Raw genomic sequence first — 23330 nt, 5'->3', positions numbered from 1 at the left:
CTGATTCATTTTCCAAATGGCTGCATCAGAGGGGGTTCAGTCAGACTGAAGCCAGAAATAACTTCATAGCAATCTCCCACATGGATGTCAGTGGTTCAAGTACTTGAGCAATACTCCAATTCCCAGGCAGATTTGCTGGATGAGAAGCTTATTAAGGAGAACTTGTTATAGAATGCAGGCATCCAGAGATAAGGTTAAATATGCTGAAAACATTTTAATATTGTGTACTCACTTCTGAATAGCAAAGAACTTTGAAAATGGAATCTTCAAATCAGTTTACAATTTCCTAATCTTAATACTGTTTTCTAGTTAGGTATTCAGTTGTGATATATTTTCAACTAAAAGCAAATCCCATAACGTAAAATGACACATTCAACTTGAGCTACTTAGAAAATTCACCTCACAGTTCCTTTGAAATAAATGATAGTGTTGAATGTAGAACTATTCATTTTACAATAAAAACGCAAAAACACTATTGAAATCTTGTCCAAGGTAGTTTAGCTAGTAGTGACAAAAGTTTTACTGTTTGTCAAGTTCTCTGTCTTCAACAGGTTGTTAGCACTCCTACTGTTCTTTGATTTTAAAATAAGGCCTTGCATTAAAAAAGTTCTTTGTGTTTCCTGTCCATCATTACTTTTGACCATTACAACACTCCAATGAAGTAATCCATGGTGATTCTTTTTGTTTTGTTTCTAGTATTGTGTTTTTATGGGAATATAAGGGAAGAGGGACAAAGCAGGGTAGAGGAAAGGGTTGGAGAACACATGACCTTATGTTCTATTTTGTCTCCAACTGATCCACCTGAAAGACACGTCTTGTAACATACACCAGGATTGTTTTGGTGAGTTTCAAGAAAAATATGAACTGCGTCACGAATATACATTTCGACCCTTCTCGGGGCCATGTTAATTTTCTGTGTTTCTTTCCAATTCTAGTGCATGTGCAGCCAAAGCAAGCACCTGCTGATTCTTTAAAGAATAAAAGTTGATAAACACTCGGATGATGCTGGAAATCAGGCAGTTTACTAAACACAGCTTATATAAATCTCATGTCCAAATATATGTAAAAATAGTAAAAGAAATAGGTAAATGACCAAATAAATTGAGATACAGGAAGCCTATCTTCTCATCTCTGTATTTACCAATAACAACAAAACAAAACAAAAAAGAGAAAGAAAATGAAAAGGGCTCAAGTGACAGTTTAGAAAATTTTAAGGTTGCTTTTAATCCGTCAGTGCATATGTAGTTCAAAGATATTTTACACCAAAATAAACATGTTTTAAATAAATTTCCATAAATAAGTTGAATTACCTGACTTATATATGGGCATATGCATAGGTTTCTACATATGTATATACATATTAATATATATATTATATATGTACATACATATATACTGTGTATGTGCACTTAGAGTTTATTTAAAAATCTAGTGTATGTGCTTTGGAGGTAAGAATTATTAAATGACAATAAACAAAAAAATAATACTTGTAGCTGATGAATTCTATGGTCCTGCATAAACAAACTGACCTTCCCTTTCCTAAGTCAGCAATTTTGAAAGAAATAATATTTATGGAAATGTTCTGAGGTCTTTGCAGGGGAAATTTTATAATAAAATTTTTAGTGGAAAACGTATTTTAGAATTTCAAAATAGTCAAGCTGTCTTCTGGTCATATTGAAAATTAACATATTTGTTTCCCTAAAAGGATACAGCTCATAATACCCCCATGCAGCACGGCTTTCTGTATAACTAGTGCAGGCTAAACATATCTGCTGTGTGTAGATGCAGCCAATCAACCAGGAATGATTAAGTTTTGGAGAAAACAATGCTGAGGGTAATGAGTTGTGTATGAGTTTGTGCAATCTACTGTACTGCCCACTTCTAGGACTGCATTTTGGATCAATATTCTTTCATTACTTAACTACCATGGCTAGCCTTGTGACACAGGTTAAGTAGTCCTTCGCAATGTGGGCATCCCATATCAGAGGCCTGGTTCAAGTTTGGCCACTGTGTTTCAGATTTGTCTTCTTGCAGATGCAATTGGTACGGGAGCAGATAGCAGCTCAGTTACCTGTGTCCATAGCATTCTTGTATGAGATCAGGATGGAACAGCAGCTTCTGGCATTGATCTGGTTCAGCAAGGCTGTTGTGGCCATTTGGAGTATAAACTAATAGATGTAAGATTCTCCCTCTTTCTCTCGTGCTGCATCACTCTTCCAAATAAATGAATAGACACACCTTTTAATAACAAGCTCATTAGTTATAAACATTTCCTTTTCTCTTTCCTCTTTTACATTTTCCCTTAATCTGCCTAAACTTTCCTTATATATTACTCCCTCTTCTCATTTTTCTTTTGCTGCTCTCATCTCTCTCTCTGTCCCTTTCTCTTACTTAACCAACTACGTGCACGTTTTACTTCTAATCTAAGATCAGTAGCTCTTCATGGACAGAGATTATTATTTGCCATTTCTTTCTTTCCAGACTTGGCAAATCAATTCCTGTAAGTTAGCAAATAATCTGAAAATAAAATACAGTGATAACATTTACATATACAAACTTATAGTTTGCATACACACATATTCCATAACTTAGTAAAAGCTGTCTTCTTACAGTGTAGTGAGAGTATGCTTTCAATATTAAAGGCTTGTCATTGACACAAAACACTGGGTAGAAATCAACAATCTGTCAAACCACTTGGGTTATGTCATATCTGTTGCTAACATAAATGTCTGTGAATCTCCAGATTGTTTCAGCAAATACCCTTTAAAGGACCATCTCAGCCAGAATCCCTTTATAATTTTCCAATTCTCTGAAAATATTCCATTTCTTAAAGCAAAACAAACTTCTTGTCCAGATAAGATGGCATAGATTCTTCTCTAGCTACTTGTTCCCATAAAATACAAGTCCTGGAAGTGACTCAAGTGTCAATCCAAATGAGAGGCCTGAAAAAGGAGAAAGATCACAGATGAATCGTCTTAATTAGGGAGACAGCAAAGCAGCATAATCCTGCCCTGTTTCCACTAATGAGAGTGTTAGTCCAGACCCAGATGTGCCTGGCTGCTCATGGAACAAGGGTTCCATAAGCAAGGATAGACTCATCTCCCACTTAACAGGGTTCCTGGCTGTGGTCAGCCAAGCAGCACAGGTGAGGGAGAAGCATCCAAAATCTTTCAGACAATACTCAACAGAGGGAGTCTCCCTACCTCATCGAGCCCAAGATATTCTTCATTCTCTCAGGGAATGCGGAAATGGCAGCACAAGAGGGACTCTCTCATAACAAATGATCGTCCTTCTGCAAAGGGAGCAGGAGCCATCACAAAGCTGGTTAACACAGGAAGTCATCACTTCCCAGTAAGATGAAGGTTTCAATAAGCAGGAATGACAATCAGTGATTCTTCCTCGCGTAATCCAATTCTAAAACACAAGTTTTTCCATTATTACATAGAGTATAAATTTAAGATTCTTAATTATTATGGCATTTGGTAATGCACTCCTTTTTTTCCTACAGCTTTACTGAATTTTCCTGGAATACATTTAAATAAAATATGCACTTAATTTGTCAAAATCAACCATGTCATTCTCTCTATTTTAAATGAAGTAACAAATAGAGAAACATGCAAAGGCATTTGTTGTTTTTCCTATTAAATCCTCATAAATACTAATTTATACTTTTGGAGAATTTGTTGATATTTACAAAATTTATGATTAATACAATTCCTATCATAATAAAATAACTTTATTACTATGTTTACTATTCTCTTTCTCTCATACTACCTGATATTGTTTTCTTGTTCTTATCTGCTGCCTCCTATTATTGATTTGATTTACCTGTATATTGTAAGTTCCTTCAAAATCATTTGCAGTATAGATATTTTCTTTAAAATATTTATTCTTTTTCTCACAGTACATACTTTAGTAATTCCTTCAGTATAAATTGCTTTTATTTATTTTTTAACATTTATCTTCCTTTCTCCATCCCTCTCTCCCTCCCTTCCTTCCTTCCTTCCTTCCTTCCTCCATCCCTCCCTCTCTACCTCTTTCCTTTCTTCCTCCTTCCTTTCCTACCTCCTCATCTTCTCCTGTCTTGCCTTTTTCTTCTTCTTTTTTTTTTTTGTCTTTCTTTTCTGTCAGTGGGGTAAAGATTTGTTTGGTACTCAAAAAAAATGGTTCAGATGCTTGTACCCCAATTACCTGTCATTATTTATCTTGCAGTACAGTAGCTTTAAAAACAATTTAGCCATTGAAACAGAGCTTATCCTTCCATCTTCCTTACATAGGGCAGGTATCATCTTAACCCCCAACCAGAGAAAGAGAATATATGTGCCCAGCATGGTGGCCTAGCAGGTGCCTTGCATGTGCTGGGATCCCATATGGGCTCCAAAATCCCATATGGATGCCAGCTGCCCCACTTGCCATCCAGCTCTCTGATTGTGGCCTGGGAAAGCAGTCAGGAATGGCCCAAAGCCTTAGGACTCTGAACCCATGCAGGAGACCCAGAAGAAGCTCTCAGCTAATGGCTTCGGATCAGCTCAGCTCTGGCCATTGCAGCCACTTGGTGAGTAAACAAACTGATGGAAGATATTTCTCTCTGTATCTCTCCTCCTTTTTGTAAATCTTACTATCCAATAAAAATAAAAAATATATATTTTAAAAAAGAATGACTGGAACATAGCTGATTCGAAGCCAGGAGCCAAGCCAATGACTCTGGGCTGTCTTCGACTGCTTTCCCAATCCCCAAGCCGGAGGCAGGCTAGGAAGCAGGGATGCTGGAATTAGGACTGGTGCTCTTAGGGATCCTGATACATACAAGGTGAGGAGTTTAGCTACTAGGCTACAGTGCAGGATTCAAATTGCTTCACTTTTGCTGGAATACTTAGAAAACTTCCTGAAAAAGTATACTCTAGAGCCTATGAAAATGTCATAAAATGAAATAAACAAAAAAGAAAAGTATATTCTAAAAATGCATTGAGGGAGCTGGGTGCATTATTTCTCAAACCTTATATAAATTAACTACATCCTTGGGTAACATTGCCCAGGGTCATTTCCCCCTTTGACATTTTCCTCTTTTGTCTTCTAGGACCAAATTTCATATAAAATTTCTAAACTAGTCAACTTCATTTATTGAATATTTTAGCATCTCTGTCTTTTAAAATTTTAACTATTTGTTTGAAAAGCAGAGTCTCAGAGAGAAACAGAAATGGCCACAACAGCCAGGAATGGACCGAGCAAACCGGGAGCCATGAACTTGTTCTGTTCTCTCACAGGAGTGGCAGAAGCCAAGGTAGACGGTCATCTTTGGAAATTAACCCATTGTGACATAACATATCATTAATCACCTAAGCCTGATTTGATGTATTTCATGAAGGGAAACCATAAATCTCTGTAAAAATTTTGTTGTTGCTGTGAAGTTTCATGTTAGTTTAGTATTGGTTTATTTAACCATTAGATTAGGTTATAATCCACATACATTGAATTAATATGTTCACTAACTACTGGTATAATTTTGTCTGAGAAATATATTTTATCTGAGAAAGTTTAGTAAGATTATAGGATATGCAATCATTATCATAATCTCATAATCCATATTTATAACATTTTTTGCATAAAACTTATACCCTCATGCCTATTTTCTGTCACAAGTTGCAGACAATCATTGATTTACTTCCTAGAAATTTTATATAAATTAAATCATATGATATTTGTATTTCTACTATAATTATGTGTCAGTATCACTTTTTGTTCTGATTAGTGTTCATTACTGGAAATACAACATTTTTCTTACCCACTTAATAATTGATAGATATTTGAATGAATTTCAGGGATATTATAAAACCACTATGACAACCTGGACTACTGCTGAACATGTTATCATATGTAAGGATCCTATTTTGATGCCTATACAATCACAGATTTTCTGGGTTGCATGGCAACGTATGTAATAGCTATTGTAACACATTAGTGATAAATAATTCCCTTTGCATCTCATGAGCAACATATGAGGACTCTGTACATCCTCACCAATACTCACAAATTCTTTATTACAGTATCTATTCTTAAGACTCTATTATTATTCATGGAATGGTCATATTAGCCAAAAATAAGTTGATTTACTAACTACAGTATCTCTTTGTTATATATACATTTAGCTTAATGTAAATGTATAGAATATTCAGGACCTTATTAAATTGTAACAGTCATAGTAGATATCTTTTAGTTTTTGATCCCAAGAGAGAAAAATGCAGGTTTTTATCATTAAACACTCATCAGGTATAGATCTTTTACATATAGTTTTTCACTAGGTGAAGGGAGTTTGTTGTCTGTGATTGGTGCTGTGAATAACAAATCCTCAGCCCAAATGCTACTTCAGCCTTTATTAGAATGACCTTAGTTTTTCTGAAGACAATTAATTGTACAGTCAGTTACTTCATTTGAGGTTTGTTTCCAAACTTAATTAGTGTTTGTTTTAGTTATACATCATTAGTTTAGTTCTCGGAAACTGCATTACTCAACTGAAGCCTCTAATGAACACACCAGGAATCATCAAACTCTCTCTGGATATCTTCAACTTAAATATTTCATGACATTTATTCTTGATTAATTTCATTTTGCAACATTTTGATAATTCCAGACTTTTGCTTGAAGTTTCAACCTATGCAGGTGGTGGTTAACAGGCACAGGACCCACGTAGATATTTGACACTTGTCTTCCTTTCTACAATCTTTGTTACAGAAAAACCAAGACAATAAATGGATTACCTCTTTTGATTCCATTTGTCTCCTGCTGTCCAGTATCTGAATATAGTGAGCTTACATATTCTTTGTAAAATGCAGTTGTTTTCACTGAGAGGGCAAATTCTTCATCAGTTATGTAATAATAAATGAGAATAAGAGTTCATTTTACTTTATCTTTTACAAATTCTAAAATCTGATTTCATTGATTATGTTTCTTCCCTCTGCCTGTAGGTAAAACTCTACTATAATTTTAATAGGACAATTTTTAAAATTAGCCAATATATTTGTGAATGTCACCATTTTGAGTGAAAAATTTTAATCCAATGTTGTATTAGAGTGATTATGAGGAATATCTTTATAGAACCGTGGTGCTACTTACCCAAATGACAAAAGAACTTGGTTAACAAGAAGTACCTCAGCAGTTTGTATCCGCTGTCTGGAATTATGAAGTATGTTCTCCACAGCATATGGTGTAGTGATTTTCAAATCACATATAACATATCTCCAAATTCTAATGTTCCACACATATAAAATGTGTGATACTCGCATAATATTTCTATAGTCATATTTCTAAGAATAATAGTATTGTCTAACCTTTTGAAAATTCATTCAGATACTTGGGAAATAATGAAAGAATCTTTAAAAAATGGTTAGCCCCTTAAATCCAATTTATGCTTACCTAACAGGCAGTAAGACATAGCTTGGTTTGCTCTATTTCTATCATTATGGCACAGAAAGATATTATCAATCCACTTGTCAGAATCCAAATATCAGAGCTTCTAAGTCACAGGAGAGTTCTATAAATGGAAGTATTCTAACATATTTAAGAGATTAATCCTACAGAATAGAATGTTTTGACAGGACTCTGATCTCCCACTGGCAAAGCCCTAGAGACTTTTCCTTTTAAAGTGGCAAACTATTATCCTGTCTCAGTATTCTAGTACTAATGACATTTTTTTTGTCATGTCAAATGATCAAAAAATAAATATGGCAAAGGAAGAAGCACTCTGGCTGCCCATTAAATGACTGTAATCGCTAGAAGGCAAGGTCAAGAAAAGGAAGGAGATTTTATGTCAAATATTCTTTGTTTTGCCAGTAATTACAGGATTTCTCCAAAACTTACTACTCTCTCAGGAAAGTGAAATTGCGTTTTTTTTTGAGGATGCTGGTTACTGGGTTCTTCATTGTGTCACATGTGTCTAATGTTGGTGACATACATTAAAGATGCTCATGAAACAGTGAGACCTTTCTTCTTGAACTCCACAGAATTATTTCACAGACTGTCAAAGCTATTGTAGCCTGGAATATAAAAATGCAAAACCTGTTAGGAAAAATACGCTAACCTCATTCAGAGATATGACTTGTTTCTGGATTCATCTGCATCTGGAACTTCTAAAATTAACAGACCCTGAGAAAAAGCCAATATATAAGTACGTGGGAAATATCTTCAGCTTCCCATCCTACCCTCCCTACAAGGATGCCTTCGGGCTAGGTGTGATGTTATGATGCTTAATGTACCATAAACTACTTGATGTACCTGCTTAGATTTTCACACTATATACTATAGCATGACTTATACTACTGGAATATTGAAACTAAACCTTTGTCATTTTTTTCTCTAGGTGTTTAAAAGAGTGTCTTTTACATATATGACCCTGTAATTACTGGCTGGCCTAAATTACTTCTTTTTTGTTTTAAGGCAATTATAACCTTTAGATGGTTAATAGGTTTTCAGTGAACACATTTTACATACTCTACAGCATCCATGGTATAAACATGTAAAAGATAACTAACCAGATGTTCCAAAGAGCATACAGAATGGAGGTGAAGTACTACTAAAACCTGCTCAACAAAAACTCAAAAATACTTGGTTGAAGCAAAGAGAAAGTTATTATTGTCATGAACTAAACAAGAAGGCTGGAGTGGGAACATGTAAGCATTGAAGACATCATCAATTTTAGTAAGTAGCTGTTTGGTCTGATGAAAATCACATTCTAAATATATTAAGTGATTGTGAAGAGTAACAGGAAATATCAGTCTAAGTGAAATTTCAGGATATCAATAAACAAAAAGAAGTAGGAAAATAATAGCTAAATTTTGCTTCTTTTTAAACAATTGGGGTCAGTTAGAGCTAACTAAAAATGAAAATGCCTATAAACTAAGTGAGTTGCTTCATAGAGGAACAATTAGTTTGAGATTACATGAATAATCATGAAATTACCGTATTGAACAGTATTTTCTGACAGTTTGGGATAGAGGTGAGTAACACAACCTTTCACAAGTTCTTTCTCAGACATAGTATTGTTGGTGTCTAATACCATTAATTATTTCGGTCTCTTAATTTTGTTTTCTGCAACTATTCTGGCTTTCATGAGTCCCAATAGTGTCCTAGCAGAGCCTTAGGTTTCCTTGGTGAAGAATCATGTCATCTTTACTGAGATTGTTTGATTTCCTCTTTCCCAATTTGTATAAAATTTCGTTTTCTTGCCTACGGTTTCTCTGGACGTAGCATCCAGAATTACATTGAAAAATGATGATGAGTGTGGGCATTTTGTCTGGCTCTGGAGCTTAGTGGAAATGCTTCCAGCTGTTTCTCATTCAATATGTTGTGGCTGGGGGTTTGTCAAATATTAGCTTAATTGTGTCCTTCTTTCTTAAGGTTTGTGTTATGGAAAAAATGCTGCATTTTATTAAATGCCTTCCCCGCATCTATTTAGAGTATCACATGGTCTTTTTTCTTCATTTTGTTAATAAATGTATAAAGTTTGATCAATTGTATATGTTGTAACATCACTGAGATAAATCCCACTTGGTCTAGGAGATCTATTTTGAAGCGTTTTTGGATTTGATTTGCTAGCTCTTGTTGACCATTTTTGCCACTGTGTTTATTAGAATATTGGTCTATTCTATTATTTGTTTGATTATTTTCTACTTTTAGAATAAAGCTAATGCTGGTCTCAAAGAATGAATTCAGAAGGGTTCCCTTCCTTTCTAATTTTTTTTTTTTTTGGTTAAAATAACCGAAAGAACTGGAATAATTTCTTCCTTCAAATTTTTGCAGGATTCAGAAGTGAAATCATCTATTTCTGGAAATTTCTTTGTTATTTAAACTGACTTGGTTACTGGATTATTCAGTTTTTCTACATTTTCACATCTCAAATTTGGTATGTTTCCAGAAATGAGCCAGTTTCTCCTAGATAGTGCTTGTAATAATTGCCAATGATCATTTGCATTTATTCAGTAATGGTCATATTTCTTTTATTTTTTCTTTTGTATTGATTTATTATATTTATTTGAAAAGTAAGGTTAGAGAGAGTGAGAACGAGGCATCTGGTGCTTCACTCCCCAAATGGCTGCAATAGCTGCAATTTGGCCAGGAATCAGGAAATTCATTTGTGTCATCCATGTGGGTTCAGGAACCAAAGCATTCTGGCTGTCTTCCACTGCTTTCTCCAGGTACAAAACAAAGAGATGAAACATAAGTAGAGCAGTCATAACTTCAATTGGCTTCTACAGTTGGTATCTGACAATGTGGTCAACAGTAGATCTTATGTGCCACAACTCAGACCCCACTCAACATTTTTTTTATCTCTAATTTTGTATGTTCCAGTCAAAATAGCAAGAAGACAGTTTATATATGTTTGGATAAATATAACCAAGGATTTGAAATATGTTTACAATAAAAATTACAAAGCATCCATGCGAGAAATAGAAGAAAGCAAGAAAAAATAGAATGAAATCTTTGTGTTCATGTATTGGACAAATTAATAGCATTAAAATGTCACTACTGCTTAAAATAATTTACAGAGTCTGTAAAATCACCATTAAAATACCAAGAACATTCTTCACAGATATTAAAAAAAAATCCTAAAATTCACATTGAAGCACAACATACCCTGAATAGACAGAACATCTTAAATACTTTTTAGAAAAGCTGGAGACTTCACAATAATAGATTTAGAGACATACTACAGGCAGTTATAATAAAAGCAGCCTAGTGCTTAGATTAAACATATAGTTCAATCAAATAGCATAGAATAAAAGCCCCCCAAATTATTCCATACATGTGCAACCAAATGCATGGACAAATGAGCTAAAATGAGTCTCCAGAGAAGGGGAAGTGTGTTAAACAAATGGTATAGGGAAAATTGGATTCTCACATGCACAAATTTGAAACAAGAAAACCACCATACTTTCTAACCAAAAGTCCAGTTCACAGTGGATCAAGGATCTAGATCTAAGACCTGAAGCGAACAAACTATCAGAGACAAACACGGGGTACACACATAGCCTTCCTAGTCTAGATGCAATTCTGGAAGCACAGTCATGGACAAATGGTATTGTAGCAAGCTAAGAAATCTCTGAATAGCAAAGGATGCATTCAATAGGCAAAAGGTCATCATCAACAGCAACAAAACTATACATTTGAAAAAAATGGGTCATGTCTAAGGTAAATAAATAAGACAAGAGAATGACAAAGCAAACAACTTGGACTAACAAGGGGACAGAGCACATAAAGCTGCCACTCACGGTGCTAGCAGTCCATATGCACACTGGTTCAATCCCCGGTGATTGCACTTCCATTCCAGATCCCTTGTAATGAACTTCGGGAAACAGAGAAAGATGATGATGATCCAACAAGTTGGGCCCCTGAACTCACATGGGAGATTCCAAAGACTATTCTGGCTTCTGGCTTTTTTCTGGCCAAGCTCTGGTTTTTGCAGTCATTTTCAGAGTAAAGCGAGAAGTGAAAGATCTCTTTCTCTTTCTTCCTGCTTTTCAATTAAGTAAACATTTTCTTTAAGAAGCACACACACACACACACTCCCAAAAACTCCACATATGAAATAAGCAAAGAACATGCAAAAGTATTTTTAAAATGATTCAATACAAATCACCAGCATGGATACAAAAATGCTCAGGATCATTAGCCATCAGGAAACCCATATTGACATATCACCCCACCCAAGTTAGAATTATCATCATCCAAAAATTCAAAAAAAATAAAATAATACAAAGATGCTGGAGAACATGTAAAGACAACGGTGTCTTAAGAAATTGCTGGCAGGAATATAAATAACCATTCTGAGAGACAGAATGGGGCATCCTTGGTAAATTGAAAACAATTCTACAGTAGGACCCTGCCATCTCTGTCAGGGAATATATCCAAAAGTAATGAAAGCAGCATATGAAAGAGTTAGCTGTATTCTCGTGTTTATGGAAGCTAATTTTCTAATAGTAAGATATGAAATGAACAAAGATTTCCATCAACTGGTTACTAGAGAGAAAAAATGTGATTTATATACATGATGGAATTTTGCTAAGCCATAGGAAAATGAATAATCCCTGAAATTTGCAACAAAGCAGAAGCTATTAGAGATAAGAATGCTAAATGAAATAAGTCAGATCTCAAAAGGAAAATAACACATTTATTTTTAGTTTTGATAGTTAATACAATTGTTTATTTGTTTTTTAAAGATTTCTTTATTTTCTCACTGGAATCAGACATACAGAGAGGAAGGGACAGAAAGAGGAAAATCTTCACTCACAAACTGACCTCAACAGCTGGAGCTGAGCCAAGCAAAGAGAAACTACTTCTGGGTCTCCTATGTGGGTGCAGGGTCCCAAAGTTTTTGGCAGTCATGAACTGCTTTTCCAGGCCACAATTAGAGAGCTGCATGGAAAGTAGGATGGCTGGGACATAAACCCATGCCCATATGGGATCCTGGTGCATGCAAGGCAAGGATTTAAGCCAACAGGCTACCACACTATGGCCTATTTTTATTATTTCTTTGGAGATTTGTTTATTATTATTGGATAGTCAGATATAAAGAGAAAAGGAGAGACAAAGAGCTTCTATGTGCTGGAGCTAAGCCAAAACAAAGCCAGGAGCCTGGAGCTTTTTCTCCGTCTCCCACTAGTCTATCACACTAAGCTGATTTGTGATTATTTTAAATTTTATTGCATCTGAGTGATGTGGATATCTTTTCACTGGATTACTTCACAGCCTTTTTTCTATAGTCTTTCTGAATTATGTGTTCTTATACTTGTTAGATGTGTGATTTAGTAAAATATTAAGTCTTTTACTAAAAAAATCAGTTGAAAATATATCATGTCAAATATAAAGAAACACAAAGACTGAAGGGAAGAAGGAAGAAAGGAGAGAAAGGAAATGTTATATTATTCAAAATTTGTCTATGAACAACACTGAATTGCTTCTTTGTGTTAATGTCGTGCTAACATGAGAATTGATGGGAACTGTGTTCTAGTAATTGCCTTGCATTTTCTGTGGATCTGAGAATGTAATGCATCAACAAATCCCTTAAAAACAAGAGCAACCATGAACTCTAGAAATCCAGGATTATTTTAATATTCTTTTTAATGCCAAAATTAAATGTATAGTGGTAAATCAAGAAAGAAAAGAGCAGGATATGTTAAATACTTTGTATTAATACTATGCTTCCTCTCCTCCCCTTTGTGAATGTTGCATATGATTCCTTGTAAAAATATTTGCATAGTATGCTCCACTTAAACTCTGTGTGTGCTTAAAATACCATGTGATAATACAGCAACTGATCTAGTATTAGAGGGGAAACTCATAACTTCAAGTTTCAGAAATTTCAAATTCAAAGTGAGTTTGCATATTCAAGGATGAATAATCTGAAAAATAATTTGAGACGACATTCGTATTTTGAAATAACATTATTGGAGAAAGGCTGTGGAGATGGCAAAAAACCCAGTTCCAAACTCCATAAAATTTTTTTAATACATGAAGAAAGTATGCTGTTCATATTCATACATCATGTATCACATGACAAATGTTCAAGTGTTAGAATAGGTAGGAGTTCAGTGGATAAAGGGCCATTTGAAACACCTGTTTCACATATTGGAATGCCTGGTTTTCAGTCTCAGCACAGCCTCTAATGCTCTCAGCATGTTCTAAAAACCAACAAGCCAGCAACAGAAGAATGATATGAATGAATGACATACTACAAATCTCTTATTTCACTTGTATGCATAGTAAGATGACAAATGGAACAGAACTAGATCTAAAACCTTTTCTCTCACTTTCTTTTGTTAGAAAGAAACTTACTAGGTGTTCAATAAGTGCCTGAGAATGATAATTGAATTTCCAAATCATGCTATAGGGTTTCAGTTTTCAAAAAAAAATGTAGCGACTGCCTCCTAATTTTATGATCACCAGTTCTCTGTGTGAAAGTGAGGTTTTGCAAAACACAGAGAGAGCAAACTTAAAACTTACGTAACCTTTGCAAGGAATGCATAAATGTTTTCCAGTTAGAAATGTTGGTGCTGAATGTAAAAGGTTAATTATCCCTGTGAATGTTACCCTTATTTGGTCCTTTTGCATATAGTGAAAGCGAGTGCAGGACAAAAGCAAACAGAAACCCAATGAAGAAACATGCAAAAGTTGTATAAAACAACTATCAAAGTTTCACTTAGAGGGACACTTAAATATAAGGCTGTAAAGGCTTGAAGGAAGATCACAAAAATATATTAGAAAAGAGAAAACCAGACTGTTATACCCACAAAAAGAATTAAACAAAAGTCAAAAAATCTACAGAGGAAAGAGACAAATCTACCATCTTATTATAATGTAACATATGTACCTTAATAATTGGTAGGTCAAACAAACAAAACTCAGTTGTGAAGTATAGAAAGTCTGAATAAAAGTCACTCAGAGAGTTCTATGATGTATCTTATGTATGTAAATAAAATGAATGATACATTTGAGATTAATATCTCATTTGTTAGCATAATAGATATACTCTATATTGTTCCTACAATTGAAAAAAAATATTAACATCCAATCAAGTATCTGTAACATATATGAGGTGTGTGAAAGATTGGCAAAGTTATTCTTTGTTTCTGAATTCTAGACCCTTAGTCCCAGGGTTGAATAGCCACAGATTAGATGAGCATTGTTCATGGTTTTCAGGTATAGTCAGAAATTCATTTTGAAAGCTTTGAGATGAAATTGGACAGGTTTCTGACAGCATTTGTTCTACATTTGACATGGCTTCTTGAAAGTATTATGAGAAATCTGATGGCCCATAAAAGATCAAATACTTTTTTTCATTTCATTGCATTTATTTTAACTGAATCAAGCTGGATTCACCCTCACTCAAAATCACATTATAGACATATATACTTTTATATCCATCTATATATATAATGCACTTACTATATACAATTTATATACAATTATACATCATACATTAATATAGATGCATGAGACTATATACAGATGTGGGTATAGACTATTTTGGACTACATGAAGACTTCACAGTGTTTTTATAGCAAATGTAAAGTTCACATTTTTAAAGCAGGACAACACTTCATTCTGGGTGAACCAAAGCAGAGAAAAATTAAGAATCTTGCTTATTTTGAACACATATCTCTCTCTCTCTCTCTCTCTCTCTCTCTCTCTCTCTCTCTCTCTCTCTCTACTGGCCATTAATGTTGTGTGACTCTGGAGAATTTTTTTGCATGTGATACATTATTGAAGGCATTATTTCTAATATTTTTTAATGTTTGTTCATAAAGCAGATTTTACAGAGGGAGTGGCAGACACAAAGGACACAAAGAAAAGGTGGTTTCCTTGCTAAGTCACTCCCCAAATGATCATGGAGATAGGAACTCAGCTGATACAAACCTGGGAGCCAGGAGATTCCTCTAGGTCTCTTTCAGCAATGCAAGGTCCCAAGGATCTGAGTGAGCTTCTTGTGCTTTTACAGGGCATAAGCAGAGAGCTAAATCAAAAGTGGGGCAGTTGGGACACAAATCGGTACCCATATGGGATGCTGGTGCCACAGGTCAGTGGATTAGCATGCTGTGCCACCATGCCAGCAACATGACTTATGATTCTCTACTTTGTTTTTTCTAGGCAATTTTTGTTCTATATTTTTTGTTATGTATATACATATATATATATTTAAAAGACAACACTCATATAGTCATACACATGTAGCACACATTTGCAAACATACTACTGTACCATGTAAAGATGGATTTTATTTCAATCTAAAATAAATAATAATGCCTGGAAATGTCCAAATATTTTGGACAACGAGAACTGATATTTCACACACAGATGGGTACATTTACTTAATTGAGGATAAATGTATGCACAATTACTTTATAAATACATACGCATACACTTATGATACCCATTTATCTTTCTCATAAGAAAGGGGAACCAGCAAAAGCTTATTTATGAGTAAGATATTATTAGATTCCAAATAGAATTTATCATAGCAAAAAAAAACTTAATAAATCTAGATTGCAGCTTTTTAGCTCAGGTTCCTTATTGGAAGTCTTGGAAGAAGTTCTTGTGCAAACAATCCACCAAGGGGAAACTTGTAAGGAATTGAAGAAAATAGGACAAAGAAAGAAGGTAGGCAGAATTTTGGTTCCTAGAGATACCGTAACAAATTTGTCACACTTTGAGAGAAAAGGCAACATTTTGTACTTCCATCTCAATCAGGTGTTGGCTGTTATGATCTCTGTGACATAATGTCATAGGCATGCTGCCCTCTTACATGGATTTTATTTTTTTAATCAATGTTACGGAAACCAGATTATTAATTTTGTATTAATTTGGTGAAACTACTAGGGCACTGCTTAATATTCACTGTTCCAACAGGCTTTTCAGAACCAAGAAAATAAAATAGCCAGGGAATAAAAAAATACTCTTAATTTAGAAGTTTTAACTCTAATTCTGCCTTTTTAAATTCTTACTTTCAAATAGTTTTATCCTCTGCTTATTTCCCATACTTTGTGAACAATATAATTATAGTGATGAAGTTCGTATGTGTGCATATCTATTTTCATAATAGATTAGTTTAAGGGGAATTACACATTGATAATACCTTGGGTATACCATACGCTCTATACTTTCTGCATGCTGATATTAATAGCAACATACCTACTGATTATAATATATAAATTATTTCAACCTCACCTGTTATGATTCACATTTTAGTTAACATTTCATCGCAATGCTTTATCATTGTTAGTGACTTACATGTTTCAACTTGTTTCCAAACAACTGCAATCATAATTTTTTATCACTGATATTCAGACCTGAAATTGTATTCCAAAGGTTCATTATAAAACAAAATTGAGGTTTACACATTTTGATTTTGTTGATATTTGTCTTTTCCTCTTGGATAGTAGCCAGAAATATTAAATTCATCTGTTATCTGCTTTGCATTCCTTTGATCTAGAGCAATGTAATATTGACTTTGAGTGTGAACTTGTGAGAAAGACTAAAGTTTCAGTCCAGCTAATGACTGTATTGTGGCTGTGTTTTCTGTTTATTAAATTCAATACTCTAGATGCTGATATTCAATTGAAACTGAACCACACACTTCTGCCTTTATTATATTTTTATATTTATTTTATTCCTTTCAATTCTTGGAATATCCTAATTTATAAATTTTAATATTGTGTTTCACCAATTTTCCCTTATAAAATTATTTCAAAATTACGATTAAATCTCAAGAATGTAAAAAGCCATATAGAAACAAAGAACTCCAGAAACAAACACAATTACAGCAAAACAAACCAGTTAAGAAATGGGTGAAAGAAATGAGCATTTTTTTCAAAGAAATAAATCCAAATAGCTAGCAGACATATGAAAAAAATGCTCAAGCTCCATGGCAATATGAGAAATTTAAATAAAAATCATGATGAGGTTCCATTTAACTCCAGTGAGAGTGTCACACATACAGAAACCTATCAACAACACCTGTTGTCCAGGACTTAGGGGAAAGGTACCATACTGCTAGTGGGATCATACACTGGTACATGCAATTTGGAAGCCAGTATGGAGAATACTCAGATAACTGAAAATTCACTACCATATGACCCAGCAATCTCACTCCTGGGAATATATCCAACCTGCAACCCTATATTTGTTACAGCACAATTGAAAATTGCAGAAACATGGAAACAACCTGGATGCCCTTTGAATAATGGCTGGATGAAGAAACTGTGGTACATATATTCTATAGAATACTACTCAGCTATTAAGAAGAAATGAATTTTACTGCTTTCAACCAAGTGATCTCAACTGCAGACCTACCTCTGCTCTGCTTGTGTTTATTGAATGCAAACATGGGATGAATCAGGCTGTGAAATCCAGTGCAAAGAGACTGGGTTCAAATATTATTCTGGTTAAAGAATTTAGTCTTCCATAATGCAATGTGATTGATTAAATAGGTTCCTTTGGTATTTGTGTGTCATCAGTGGTCAATTGGTTCTGCATATTCAAAATGACATGAAAAGGTACCTGGAAACTGTAATTAAAATCTAAGTTCAATTTGGAGTCAAAAATGCAATCCATGTAGTTTTCATTTTTTTAATATAATATAGATATTTCATGAACTTTTTGTTTGATGTATTTCTGTTACCCCATAGTGGAACTGTGTAATATAGACCAAATATTCTTCTCTACTAAATAATATTATTCATTAGTCTTTGATGATCCCTAATTTTCTTTCACTGCACATCAAGAGGTAATTGTATAATTCCTAGATATATGCTAGAACAAGAGGTTATGAACATATCTTTTAATTAAATGAAGGTTTTTCATGACTTTTCATCAAACATTATCAGAAATTTCTGGAGCTAAAGGCAAGGAAGGGAAATGAATCTATTCAAGGTTGCCCTTTAGAACTCAATGAAATTTTGCCATTTTTCTTACAGTGTGATAGAAGTAAAATAGGGATGAAGAAAATGTTGAACCCAGTTTTTACCCTTGTAAACTACATAAAGTTATTGAAATAGAAAAATTACGTTGATAAAACAAGCATGTGTTTTATAATATATCCAGTGAAATAGAAATGTTCAGTATGTTTAATTTGATCTGACCTCAAATTTTTCTTGGCTTGCAAATATTAAATGAGTTGTTACTTAGCCTTAATAAGCTTTAATATAAACTTGCTCTTAGTTCCCAATAATATTTCAACACAATGTACAAAAGCAAAATCTGCAATATACATTTTATTTTTCTTAGGAGGTAAAAGAAGTATATGGATTTTCAAGATTAAATGCTTGAAATGTTTTAGAAATAATTACCCTGTGTAATAGCTTTCTTATTTTAAATGTTTTAACTTTCATTTCTTTAGGGACAACAATAAATTGCAATGCATTCTTGCAAAAAGATACTCTGGTATATTAAAATGAAATTTTAATTTCAATTCCACAGTAATGTTCATCTGAGAGGAAGGTTTGTAACAGAATTTATCTATATTGCTTTCTATGCTATCTACAAGAACCTGGAATTTTATGTGACACATGGTATACACGCACGAATATGCAGATTTCAAGAATATGAGCACCTAACTGCATTGCCCCATTGTTAATTTTGGCACCATCTGTTCATTCTTTTCTATAAGGATGCTTAACTTGACATTTAAATTTTATTCTAGATCCCTGTGTGATGTTACAAACCACAGAAGTGTCTTTGAGTCATATTCTCTAAATCATAGAGAGGGAACCAGGATACGGTCAATCGTTTTCAAGAGGACCTCCACATACTTGACCTTAATAGTCACTGGGAAATTTCTGAATAACTCACAAAATGACATAAGGGTATCTTATAAGCCAACCAGAGAGTTGCAAAGCCACATCAGTTAAACCTGGCATTTCTATCCAGTGATATGCTCACTAGACCTGCAAACAAACAAACTAACACTGTTGTGTAAAGTTAACAACGTATTGCTATCAAAAATATTCTGTAGATATTTGTGAAAAAGTACAAAATCCATTCAGAGCATTACAGTAAAAATCTAACTGTACTAGTGGCTCAAGGAAAAAGATAAGCCAAAATAAATAAATAATTGACCTTTATGAAATTTCAAATCGATGAGAGCCCAAGAAATGCACTTTTGTTGTATTTTATCTAGAGTTTTTAAAGTTTATTACACTACTGACTGTTAACAATAAATCACATTGGTGTTCTTGGACATTTTAATAGAGACAATCAAAATATTTCATGTTAAAATAATAGGAATGAACATTTGAATATATAAATTAACAGTCATTATCATCAGGAACTTACTACCTATAGCTAAGATGAACAATCTTGTTTTCTAATTTTTACTTAAAAATCAAAACCTTTCATCTATATCATATGTATAATTTTATAGAGCGTAATGATGCTTTCCACCCACTCATTCCTCACTCCAACCCTCCTTCTTTCTCTTCTTTAATTTTTGCAAGGTCATACTCTTTTTTAACAGATTTATTTTATTTTTATTGGATATACAGAGAGGAGGAGAGACAGAGAGGAAGATCTGTCCCCAAGCTGCCGTAATGGCTGGAGCTGAGCCAATCCGAAGCCAGGAGCCTCTTCTGGGTCTCCCACGCAGGTTCCGGGCCCCAAAGCTTTGGGCCGTCCTCGACTGCTTTCCTGGGTCACAAGCAGGGAGCTGGAGGGGAAGTGGGGCCACTGGGATTAGAACCCTCGCCCATGTGGGATTCCAGCACATACAAGCCGGGGGCCTTGACCACTATGCTATCGCGCCAGGCCCGCAAGGTCATACTCTTAATAAGCAGTCTATATCTAAATCGGGCAGGGCGTACATAAATAAAAGCTGAAAACCTACCTTATGGCTGATTTAAAACATAATCAGATGACTACAGATACTGTAAATACACATATTTACAGTAACATTATTACTAAAAGAATCTTTTACTTATTTCAAATAATGTGTTTTATATAATAGAATTTTTTTTAAAGATTTATTTTTATTATTTTTTCATTGGAAAGGCAGATATACAGAGAGGAGAGACAGAGAGGAAGATCTTCCGTCCCATGATTCACTCCCCAAGTGAGCGCAACGGGCCGATACTATGCCAGTTCGAAGCCAGGAGCCTCTTCCGGGTCTCCCACGCGGGTGCAGGTTCCCAAAGCTTTGGGCCGTCCTCGACTGCTTTCCCAGGCCACAGGCAGGGAGCTGGAAGGGAAGCGGGGCTGCTGGGATTAGAACTGGCGCCCATATGGGATCCCGGGCATGCAAGGCGAGGACCTTTAACCACTTGTGCCACCGCGCCGGGCCCAATATAATAGAATATTTTTAACAATTATTCATCACCAATGCAAGAAAGACATTTTCTGCACAAGAATTTTATTTTCTCTCTCTTCCCTCTTTCACACTCACACACTCACACACAACACAGCTAATTAATTTTATGAATAAATTATCCTTCTAATGAATGGCTTCCTTTTCTGCTTATTGAAAGACAGGTTGAACTTTCTCAATATAATTTTACATTGAGTTTTTCTGCTGGTTTTATATCCATATTCTGATACTATTTTAAGGTATTTGATATGAATATATTTCTTTTTGTTTTCATAAGGAGTATAAAAAGTAGTATATGAATGAATCCATTTTTTCCACATCCTCACCAGCATTTAACGCAATCGTCTTTTTAAAATTTAAGTCACTTTAGTAGATGATATCTTGCTGCGTGTTTTAACATCTATCTTCCAGCGGTTTGCACCATGGCACATTTTCCTTTACCTCCGCCTGCAGTGTTGGCATCGCCCGTAGGCACAGGTTTCATCTGAGGTGCCGGTTCAAGTCACTCCCTCCAATTGCATGTAGGAGAGCAGCAGAGGATCCAAGCGCTTGGGTCCCTGCTCCTACCTGGGAGAGCTAAAGGCAGCTCCGGGCTCCTAGATTCAGTCCAGCATAGGCCTGGCCAGTGAGGACACTTGAAGAGTGAATCAGGCGATGGAAAATCTCTTCCCCCTCCTTCCTCTCTCTGTGTAATTCTACCTTTCAAAGAAAAAAAAATGAAAGGTTTTTAAAAAAAATTCTTGGAAAAGTTGAAAAATATTTTCTTGCTGAATAAGAATTTTGAGCATAGTTTATGTTTATATTAGAAGCACGTATTGACTTTTCAATCTTTCTGCCAGTTTTAATGAATGCTTTTCTTCTATAATTTGAGTTGTATTTTGAGGGCAATTTATAAATTCTCAATCATGTTTTATTTTCGCTTTCACAACATATGACCATTGTGTCTTCTATTCTCCATAGTTTCATAAGAGAAATCCATTTTCATTAAAATTCAGGTTGCCAAAATGGTACATTTCATTGGCTATTTCTATGAACAACTTTTTTAAAAATTTAAATAACGTCAGTGTGATGTGCCTAGACACAGTTATATCAAAGTTTATCCTGCTTACATTCAGTTGATTCTTAAGACTATGCACTTACACAGTTCACTGATTTGAGACATTTGTTTTCATTTGTTTTCCTAAAAGCTTTTCTTCCACACGATTATTATTTTCCAGTTTTTAGTAAATCCTAAATGTCTGCAAATCAGATATTATGTATAATTCATAAAGGTTCTTAAGGCTATTTATAGTTTGTGAATATTTGCATTTCCTTTCAGTTACATAATTTCTATTGATTTATATGCATTTATTTAAAGATTTAGTTATTTTATTGGAAAGTCAAACTTACATAATAGAGAGGGAAAGATTTTCCATCTGCTCATTCATCCCCCAAATGGCCACAGCGGCTGAGCCTACCTAAAGCCAGGAGCTTCCTCTGGGTCTCCCACAACAGTGCAGGGACCCAAGGCTTTGGGCTGTGCTCCACTGTTAACCGGGAAATTGGATGGGGAGTGAAACATTCAGGTCATAAAATGGTGCCCACATGGGATCTTAGCACTGCAAGGTAGAGGATCAGGCAGTTGAGCCCCCTGATTTTTACTTAAATTTGTTTATTTTTCCTGCCATCTCTGTTTTGCTATAAAATCAATCAGCGAATGGTTTGTGAATGACAAGTATTTCAGATATCAGAATATTTCATTCTAGTTTTGTCCGTCTTATGCTCTTTATTTTTCCACTTAGATTAATGTCTTTTCATTTATTATCAGTATAATTCTTTGCTTAGATGAAAATTACTGTAATAGCTGTTTCATAGTTATTGCTTGACATTCTCAAATCTAGTCATTATAGGTTATCAGGTGTTAATTTTCTTTTCTCTTGAGAATGGTTTATATTTTCTTTGCTCTTGTTAAGTCTAGTAATTTTACTCTTTATTCTAGTGTTAATATTGAATGAAGCTGTGATTAATTATATATTCCTAACATGTGTTTCCATTTTAATTTTAGTAGTTAATTAACTTTTCTGGAGTCAAACTATAGCCGTCAAGTTCTACAGCGGTTGGTTCCTCGGTTCATGTTTTTTAAGTCCTTGGAGAAATGCTTTTAATTTAGTTTGTGTTGGCATGGTTCAAGAACTGGCCAACACAGGCTATACAGACATTCCATTTTTTGCCATCTTAACTTATTCTAGAACTCCCAATTCATATTTTAGTATCTCTGACTGGCCCATAACTATTAACTGATTTCAGGAAGGCAGCAGGGTTTATTATGGAAGTTTACATAACCGGGATGGATTATGGCAACCACACTAAAGGTTCAAATAATAGACAAGACACAAATATAGATTTTTTGAAATAAAACCTAATTTAATGCCTTAATTGTCTTTTACAGATCATTGCTTGTTATATTTTTAAGTTTTACTTTTTGATTTTATTTATCTAATTATTTACT

At 34.5% G+C, this 23330-nt stretch overlaps 1 non-coding gene across 1 annotated transcript; it reads right to left on the bottom strand.

Annotated features, from left to right (window-relative positions):
• Positions 1-853: 853 nt before the first annotated feature.
• Positions 854-959, bottom strand: LOC121145148. The gene has a single exon (XR_005881946.1). It is a non-coding gene; the product is annotated as a U6 spliceosomal RNA (small nuclear RNA).
• Between the last annotated feature and the right edge of the window lie 22371 nt (positions 960-23330).

The sequence above is a fragment of the Ochotona curzoniae genome, unplaced genomic scaffold, assembly GCF_017591425.1.
Source record: "Ochotona curzoniae isolate NIBS_2020 unplaced genomic scaffold, NIBS_Ocur_1.0 scaffold_3208, whole genome shotgun sequence".
Taxonomy (NCBI): Eukaryota; Metazoa; Chordata; class Mammalia; order Lagomorpha; family Ochotonidae; genus Ochotona; species Ochotona curzoniae.
The sequence above is the reverse complement of the archived record's forward strand: the minus strand, read 5'-3'. Positions and strand labels throughout refer to the sequence as shown.